General features: G+C 54.3%; 1 protein-coding gene across 1 annotated transcript in view; it reads left to right on the top strand.

Moving 5' to 3' along the window:
- Positions 1-4385: 4385 nt before the first annotated feature.
- Positions 4386-9430, top strand: part of LINGO1 (leucine rich repeat and Ig domain containing 1) — a 155767-nt gene continuing 150722 nt past the window's right edge. The window contains exon 1 of the mRNA XM_054272457.1: positions 4386-4576. The gene's annotated coding sequence lies outside the window, so the exon portion shown is untranslated. The remainder of the gene's footprint in view (positions 4577-9430) is intronic.

Below are 9430 nucleotides of genomic sequence, written 5' to 3'. Positions count from 1 at the left end.
GCTCTGCCTTTGGCTGGGGCAGGAGGAAGCTAAGCCAGGGCTGGAGACATGGACCAAGAGGAGCTGCTGTGTCCCACAGGAGCTCAGATTGCCACCTTGAAGGCTTTCGTTCTTGTGGATGCCCAGCAGATGTGGATGAGTTCCCTGCAATGGAGGGGAGACCACTGCTGGGTATCCCTGGTGTCGTTCCCAGGGTGCTAATTCCTTTAACCAACTGGGAGAGTGGCACAGGGAATTAATCAGCTGTAATAAGGACAATTGGAGCTGACAAGGCAAGAGGAAGTGGAAGTGGAAGCAGAGGACTGGGTGCAGGAGCTGAAATTTGGCTGGAGATGATCCTGCCCAAGCATCCATCACCCTGCTCCCATCCTCCAGCAACTGCGAAGCCTCGGGTGTGAGTGGATGGCACTTCACATGAGCACCTCTCTGAAGGGCATGGGAGGCCAGCACAATGAATAAAAGGCTGCTGCAGCCAGGGGAGGCAGGGAAGAGCTGACAGCAGCAGCTCTGTGGTGAGGATGAGCAAGAGAACGCTGGTCCGGGGCTTTGTGTCGCTGTAATGAGGCTGTGATGCTGCTCTGTGCCCATGGCTGGCTGGATCCCCACTGGATCACTCACTGGTCCAGTCAAAGACAAGCTTGAGGGTGGATATTGCAGGCAGGGAGAAGTGTGGAGGGAGGGAGCAGCAGGCAGGGCTTGTAAGGGCTCACCAGCAACCCAGTGATGCTGAGTGCCAGAAAGTGTGGCAGGCATCAGGACTCCTCAGTGGGAGTATCCCTAGCCATTCCCATCATCTGTCTCTGCTGGGGATCAGCTTAAACTGTCTTTTAGAAGGACTGACCAACCATCTGAAAGAAAAAGAGACTATTGTGGAACCTGTTTAAGATAGGCTGACCAGAGAAACTGTCCCTGAGACCATGCCAGAGGAGGAAGACTGATGCAGGCCCTGGGGCTGCATCCAACCCAGGGAGCACAGGGTCACAGGCAGGTTTGATCTATGCCCGCTGCCTCCTCCGTGCTGGGGGAGCATGGGGAGCATCACAGCAGCTGCTGCTGGGAACATCCCCTTCCCTCCCCTCCAGATAACGAACGTAGGTGAAACTTGCTGTGCCATGACTTTATTCAGCAAAGAAAACTGCAAAGCCTTTTTTTTTTCCCTTTCCCCACCTGCTGAATTCAGCACCGAATGCGAATTAGGCGGCGTTCGGGCTTGGCTGCGCGCCCGCTTCCCGTGCTAATGCAGGGAGCCAGACTCCCGCACTCGGAGCCTCCCAGGCTAATCCGAGGCAGGCGTGCCTGGATCAGCCTCTGGCATTTCACACTGTGCACGTAACCCCTGGAGCTTAAAGGCTGCTCGCTGCCTGCTCAGCCCGTGCAGGGCAGTGGGACTGGCCCTTGGCACCCATGGGTGGCTGGGCAGGGTGACTGCAGCAAGACCATGCCTCACCAGCCTTGGGAGCCAGGTGCAGCTCTGGGGAGTGTGTTATCCCATTATCCCACAGCTGGTGTGCTCAGCAGCGATGGGCTGCCTGCCCCAGGAAGGGATGCAGGAGTGAGCATTCTGGAGCTCTGCATGTGTGTGGAGTGCTGTACCCCCGGGCTCACACCTATGGGTCCATGAGCGTGGCAGGAGTAATTTGTGGCTCCATTAGCACTAGGAGTCAGCATAGCAGCCCTGCAGTGTGTCCATTTGATAAGAGGCAAGTTCCACTGAATAATGAGCAGTAATTGGATTTCAGGGTTAACCAGCTTGCAGCAAAAATAGAAAAGAACAGAAAGCCATTGGATATTTCTGTTCTGGCTCATCAGACACTGGAAGTTTATCTCTGCTGAGAATAGCACAGGAGAGGTAAAGTTATTAGTGACCATCAGAGCATGGTGATACCATCTCTTTCCTGCGTTTAGTGGGATGAGTCTGCGCGTCCTCTGTGAGTTCCCTTAAAGGCTATGGAAGTTTATAAGCCCCTGTGGGAGAGCTCCACCTGTGCACCAATGCAGTGTGGCAGAGAGGGGAGAAACCAGCTCTCCTCAGTGTGCAGGAACACCCGGCCTTTCTGCTGCCAGCCTGAGGCAGAAGGCAGTGCCTCCTGCCAGTGTCACCTCATCCAGGTGACAGTCTGGTGGGGGGAAGGCCAGCAGCTGTGCAGCACCACCATGCCTGGAGCTGCTTTGGGGTGGCACCAGTGTAGGCAGGATGGGTGCTGGTGGCTGTGCCAAGCCCTGGGAGGTGCACACAGCCATGATGGCCCATCTTGCAGCAGGATGAATTCATGCTGGGAGTGGTGCAGAGAAGGGCTGTTAGCATGGGGCAGAATGGAGAGCCTGTCTTGTAAGATGACGCTGAAAGCACTTGGCTTGTTTAGCCCAGCAAAGAAAGGCGAAACAGGAATATGATTACCCTCCATAAATATATCAAGCCAGTAAACACCAGGTACAGAAAGGAACCATTTAAGCTAAAAGACTGTTGTGGCACAAGAACAAAAAGGCTTAAACTGGCTAACGTAGGCTGGAAATTAGGAGACAGTTTTTAACCATGGGAAGCAGAGGAGGAAAAATACCTCATTGCTTTTCCAAATGGAGCTGGACCACCATGTGAAGGGAGCAGAAATCCAGCTGCCTGCAACTGCAGGGATCTGGGGGGGAGCCAGCAGGGTCCTGGCGTGTCTGGCTCTCTCCAGGGTCACTGGGTGCATGGTGCACAGCCAGCAACTTCAGAGGTCCCAGTGTCCCAAGGCAGGGAACACTGGTCCTGCAGGCAGGGCCTGCTGGCACCAGTCTGCCTCTGTTCAGGGGCTGGCTGGCACCTGGCACTTGGGACAGCCCCCCAAAGTGCTTGGGGTGGAAGGGGTAATGAACCAGAGGCAGCAAACCTTCTTTCAGCTTGGAAGATGGCACAGGAGCAAAACCTTCACTGATCAGAGCAGGGCAGCTCAGAGCACCTGGATTAGGGATGGGAATCTGCTGCCATCACTGCTTGGTCTGGATTTTCACTGGGAATGGCACACAGCTGAGCCACCAACTCCAGATTTTACCTCCTGCATGAAATTATTCTCAATTCCCTGTATATTCTAGGGCCTGCCTAAAGGATGGGTGAAGAATCTGTTGATGAGGACTCTAATCAGTTTTGAGAGCAGGTAATTTCTCAGCTAGAGATCATCTCCAAACAGGAAATCAGATTCAGGAGATATCTGCTTTATGCAGCACATCATGGTGGACTCAAGTAAAGCTTGTGGTAATAAGCAGAGCTGGAATAAGAAGATCATTATTAACATTATGCATTAATTATTTTACAATCCTCCTACCAGGTGTGCTTTCCTATCTCACTCATCTCTTGTATTAATGGAACAGGAATAATTCTAGACCAAATCCTGGCATCTGGGCAGGTTTTTTTGGTGATGTTTCTCCTTTGTGAAACTGAAGGAAAGATGCTCCCTGCCTTCATTGTGCATTTAGAGTTTGGCAGCGTGCCTGGGATCGTAGTAAGACACAAAAGCATCTGAAGGAAGTGGCCACTGGATGGAGCCTTAAAGGTCAGAACAATTGCCGGCTCTGGTACAGATGGTGCTCGCTGATGAAAAACACCAAGCGGGAAAGCAGCGAGCATCAGGGCTGTGGGATGCTGCAGAGCCCAAATCCACCGCCCTGATCCCAGCTCTAGACACCTGAGCCGGCTGCCTGCTCCTGCCCCCGGCTCCTGCCCTCACTGTGGCAGCTGGAGATTGCTCGGGGCAGGGATGCACTCACAGCCCAAAATGCTCTAAAACACCTTGCTTCATTCCGGCAAGACAAATACTGATAAGTGACTGTGTGAAGAGAATTCCAGTTTTGATTAAAACCCACAGACCTGCAAGCCTCGGCTCCCGCTTGAATAAGGATGAGGATAATATTGTCAGGAGAAAATGAAAACATCTGATGATATCTGAAGCAGAAGTGTGGCAGGGTGGCAGCTTTGGGAAAGGGGTTCACAGCTTTCTCCTGGACAGGGTCTGCTGTGCCGAGCCTTTGGTGGCTCCACTCCTTGCAGCCCTGGGAAGGGGTAAGGCAAACTCAGCCCGTGGGATAAGAATTTTCTGGATGAGTGGATGGACGAGGGCGCTCACTAAAACGGGCTCTGCAGGGGGGACGAGGGCCATCACTGGGTCCGGCTGTCGGGACTCAGCCTCATGGCACACCCAGGCGCCCGGGGAGCGATGGAGAGCTACGGGGGTGCGGTGCATCTTGGAGGGGATGTCAAACAGGGCTCCCTCAATGCAGGCGCTCTCCCTTTAAAGCAGTCGCGGGGCCGAGAGCGGGGAGGAGGCGGGGGCGGGCGGGGGGCGCGGCGCCTCGCTCCGGCGGCGGCTGCTGCGGGAGGTGGCGGCGCCGCGGCGGCGAGCGGAGCCCGGCAGTGGCCGCCAGCCCCGGGGTATGCGGGTGAGCCGGAGAGGAACGCGGAGGAAGGCGGAGAGCGGCGGGGAGCGGGGCGAGGGAGCCCGGCCGAGCCCTCCCGAGCGGCGGAGGATGCGCCGAGCCCCGGGGAGTCGAGCCCAGCTGCAGCGCGGCGCGTCCCGCCCGGCCGCCGCCCCAGCCCGCGCAGGTAACGGCGGCGGAGGGGATCGGGGGCGCCGGCATGGCGTTTGGTGGGGGGAGAGCCTCCATCCATCCTCCCGGAGGCGGGGGGGACACCCATGGTCCCCGGGGACCTGCGGCTCTGCAGCGCATCACTCGGCAAGTGGGACTGGATCCCCTCGCCGCGGAGCTGGGATGAGGGAAGGGTCCCTCCGCGGAGTGAAGGGCTCTCCCGGCGCCAAGGGTTCTGTGGGGCAGGCAGAGACAGGGTGGCCGTGCTCTGGGCCCCCCAGTGCCCCGAGGGGCTGGAGGCCCAGCTCGGAGCAATGGCAGATGCTCAGTGCCAACCTCAAAACCACCGCGATCGAAGCTCGGCTTTGAGGTTGGATGCATCCAGCAACCTCAGGCAGCTGGCGCAGGAGATAGGCACGGTGTGGTGTGAGGTGACAGGTTCCCATCTTGCCTCTAGCTCCCAAACCAGCCAACTTCGGGCTCATGCTGTGGGGCACCTGGCTCCCAGTGGTGCTGGTGGGGGCAGTGGGATCCAGTCCTTGCTCGGACTAAAGCTAGAGGAGATGCCAAGGGTGCCTGGAACATCACAGTTGGGACCCTAGGGACTGCTGGCTGCATGACGGATGGTACCCCAGGTTTAGCAACAGCAGGGGTTTGATTTGATCCCAGCCAGACACTTTGTTTTCAGCTCTCTGTTCATCAGAGGATCTGCCCGGCTAGGGGAGCTGCCTGCGTGCTTCTGACATCTTGCCCCTCTGCTAAATTAGGGCAAATTGCCAAGCTGGCCCCTGCTGTCTTGCCCATGTCTCTATTGAGAAACTGAGTCTCATCTCACGTTCCATGACTTGTACACGAGCAACCCACCACAGCAGCGACTCGAGGGCCCCAGGGCTCTCCTTTTATCTGCTGCGCTGCCAATGGAGGAGAGAGAGGTTTAATTATCCTCAAGTGTCAGTTCAAGATAGATCTGCTGGGACACAGCTCTTGGCAGGTGCAAAATAACAGGATGTTTTCATGCATGGGAGGCTGAGCTGGGAACAGTTCAGTGGTTTAATTGGAAGGGTTCATATCAGGGTACAGAAAATGGGACGGTGCAGGCTCCAGCAGTGATCTTGCTGCTGCAGCTGTGGGAAGGGAAGATGGATGCTGAGGGCTAAGAACTTTCCCTGGTGCATTGTTGTGTGGGCTTGGAGCAGAGAGGGTGCTCTGGGCTGGTAGCACAGCCTCAAATCCTGTGACCTGCAAGGTGCTGATGTGTTTTCAGTCTCACTTTGGTTCTCAGCTTTTCAATCAGTTCCCGTGAGGGTCCTTGCAGGGCCACTGGGAGATGTGCCCTGTTTTATGGGGCATCCAAGAGCTGAGAATGAGTGAATTGCTCCTGAGCCAGGGCGCTCTGGGGCTGTCTCCTGGGCTGTAGCTGTTGTCGCATAACCTCCTCCAGCTGTGGCATCCCACAATGGCCGTATTGCTACCACAAAATGGGACCTCTTTATATCCAGACCCTGTAATCAGCCTGGTGTGGGACACTCCAGCACAAGGAAGAACTATATCTTATTTTATTTCATTTTATTTTTTTATCAAGATGTGCTGAGCTTTTCTCTGTGCTCATTCCCTGGGGACCACAGGACAGATGTTGTAAAGAAACCATGCTCCCATCTCTTCTGGCTCCTTGGAAGGGATGTGGTATCCTGATTTTTCTGGTGAAGTCACGGTGTTGTGCTATTGTAGTTAGGTTCTTTGTTTTAGGGTCCAACATAATGAATTAGCTGTACTTCATTTCAGGGCTGGGTGCAACAAGCCAGCCCTCATGCAGTTCCTAAAGCACAAAACAGAAGCTGGCGTTAGGAGTCTGGGGTTGGTCCTCTCTCATCTACAGCAATCATGTTCTAGCCCCCCTTCCTAATTGCTGGTGTCTTTTTCTGACACTGTGAGAGGACATTCAGTAAACTTGGTGAATTTTGTAGTTGTGCTAAGAATCTGTTTTCAGGAAGACTCAGTTATTAAATGTCATTTTGGCATCATTCCCTTCACACTTGTGCTTGGTGAACGCTGCCATTTGCTTGTAGCCATGCTCCAGTTCAGCCAGAGTCACATCCTTCCTTTGCAAATCTGCATTAGTGAAACTTGTTTGCTGTTGCTTGGGTGAAAACCTTGTGGATACTCCTGGTGCTGTGACCTGTGTGGTGCTGGCTCTGATGCTGGAGTGCTGGGTATCTGGCTAGCTGTGGCTCGAGGGAGGGCAGCTCTGAGAGGAGGTTTTCTGTCCTTTGTCCTAGTTAACTGTGCCTGAGTCTCTGACAAAGGCGTTTTGCAGGTGAGACTCAGGAGCAGAGGCTCCTCCTTGCTTCTCCTTGGAGGTCAAGCATTTGAGAGATGGGCTGGACCAAGTAAGAGCAGGACCCTCACTCATTTCAACTCCAACAATCTTTCGGTGCTGCCTGTGACAAGAACATATCTAGACTTGATAAATATCCCCTGCCTTGACTTTGGGCTTGGATCAAGGCATAAGAGCTTTTGAAGCTTGCATACACAATAAGGGGAAAAAAAATTAAAACCACAATCCTCAAAATGTTTGCAAATCCAAGAGCTTACCCTCACTCTGGGTAGGAAAAACTAACCAAGAGTAGGGTCAGTAAATCACAGAATCAGCCACTTTCATCATCAAACATCAGGGCTGGGACGCAGCTGGCATGGAGCAGCATAACCACACTGAGTCCTTGGGAGTATGATCAGGACCTGGCACCGTGGGTTTTTCCTTTAATACCTTTTCAGTGAGCAGCTTGGCAATCAGCAGGGATCCCAGCCATATGTGGATGGGGTTGGGCTTCACCTGGGTGTGATGGAGAAACAAAGCTGCTCGTGGAACAGAGGACACCCACTGAATGAACCTCTTACTGGGGCTCTGCGAAGGACAGTGGCTCATTCAGGGCCAAATGGGCTGAGCTAATGCAAGCCCCCACCTTTGTCAAAGGGATCTGATAACTTCAACTAGTAACTGAAGTGCTGAGGAGGGAGAACACCCACACTTTTAGCCCAGGGAGGAAATTTAGGCTGTCCCTGCAAAGCTGGGAACATCATATCTACAGATCAGCATGTCAGAGCCAACAGTAAGAACAGTAAAGGGCCTGGTAGTACAGCATCTCATCCTTTAGCCACTCTCCTATATCCACTTGCCACCAAAGCCCCTCTCCAGTGAGGCCAGTCCCTGCTGCTGGTGAGCAGGGGCCATCCTCTCTGTATTGGTGTGGTGGGGAGGTGGATGGTGCATGGTGAGATGTGATGGGATCAGGCTGTCCTGGCACATTAGTGGTGCATGATACTCTGAGGCAGCCACTGCTGAAGCTGACAATGTGGGGTGTGTGTAGCAGCACTGGGGAGAAGATGGGCTGGCATTGGGCCTTCAGATCTGTCCTTCTGCCACGCTGAAAGCAAACTCTGAGCCAGAAGTAGGGCAGGTGGCATCTCTGTCACTGGTGCTTGTGCTGAGCCAGGCTGGTGTGTGCTCCACGGGCAGCAATGAGCCCAGGTTGCCCTGGGGCAATGTGCCAGTGGAGCAGGACAGCACATCTTTGGTAAAGTCAGCAGGGACTCACAAACCCAGTCCACAGGGAGCACTGCAAGGCTGAAGGTTTTTTACCGGGGTGTTTGGACCTGGGACATCAGCTGGAGCAACAGCATTGCCCGAGCCCCCAGTGGTGTCAGAGTCTGGGGTCAGGCCAGTCCATCTGGAGTTTCATGACATTATCTCTTAAATGCCTTTAACTGCAATAGGATGGCCTGACTGATTGGATTGTGCTTTGTAATTAATTAGCTGGGTGTGCCGTATGGGAAGCAGCATCAGTGGGATGAGAGGGGGGAATCTGCTGGTAAGAGCTGTTAAGCTTCAGATGTCCATTTCTTGTTAAACCAGCCTTGTGCAGCGTTAGTCTCTGGGCACAGGGGGTTAGTTCCAGGGTCATGGCCCTTTTCCATAAGGGGAAGTGTTGTTTTGCTGCCTGTGTCCTGAGAGCCCCAACCAACCTGCCTGGCCTTGGGGATCACTAGGAGGGAGGAGCTTGCTTGGGCTGGGATGTTTTAGGGTGGTGAGGGGATGCCCCCTCCTGCCAGGGTGACAGACCCTGTGGGATGGCTCCAGGGGTTAGGGTCTGCTGGGCATGGCTGCCAGAATTCCCATTGCTCTTTCTTCCCACACTGGAGCCCATGGGCTTCTCCCCACTCCCTTCCTGCTCCCAAACTTGCCATCTCTCTGCTCAGCTTCTTTGTCTACTTTTACCATCCATTTGTGCCTTTAAACAGATAGCATCCCCCTTAGGGTGGTTCTCTTCCTTTGTGTTTACTGTGGGGATTAATCTGGACCTGCAGCGTAAGGGAAACCTGCAAGGAACGGCTCCTTGTTTATTGTTGGGAAATGCTGCTGGGCTGGGCTCATGTTTCAGGTCTGTGCTGTTTTTAAGGGGTGCATTTTGGGAGTGCTGTGGGAAGAGTGGGTGTCCCTGTTTGACCTGGGCTGGGGTCTCTCCTGGTCATGGCATCCTTCAGGCTCACTCCCTCCCTCACTGGGTCCTGTATGGGTGGAGGAGAGAGGGCTCTTCTCAGGCTGCCTCCTCTGTTTTCTGCTCAGGTGCCCCCACCAATCCATCCAACACTCATGTGTCTGTCTGCAGCCCTCAGGTTCCTCCAGCACCCATTTGGAATGTGGTGAGCTGGGATGTTTGCTGCCAACAGGCACCTCTATGCTCTTGTAAAATTTCAATCTGGCTCATGATGGGGAAGCTGAACTTTTCCCTGTGGTGCCTGCTCAAAATGGTCCCTTCACCTCTGTTTGGGGGTCTGGGATGGGCTCTCCCACTCCTCGATGCTGCAGGGAGGT

Source organism: Melozone crissalis, unplaced genomic scaffold (assembly GCF_028551555.1).
Source record: "Melozone crissalis strain CALT ecotype California unplaced genomic scaffold, PUWL_Pcris_2 ptg000014l_1, whole genome shotgun sequence".
In the NCBI taxonomy this organism is placed as follows: domain Eukaryota; kingdom Metazoa; phylum Chordata; class Aves; order Passeriformes; family Passerellidae; genus Melozone; species Melozone crissalis.
Note: the sequence above shows the minus strand (reverse complement) of the source record. Positions and strands in the feature narration are given on the sequence as shown.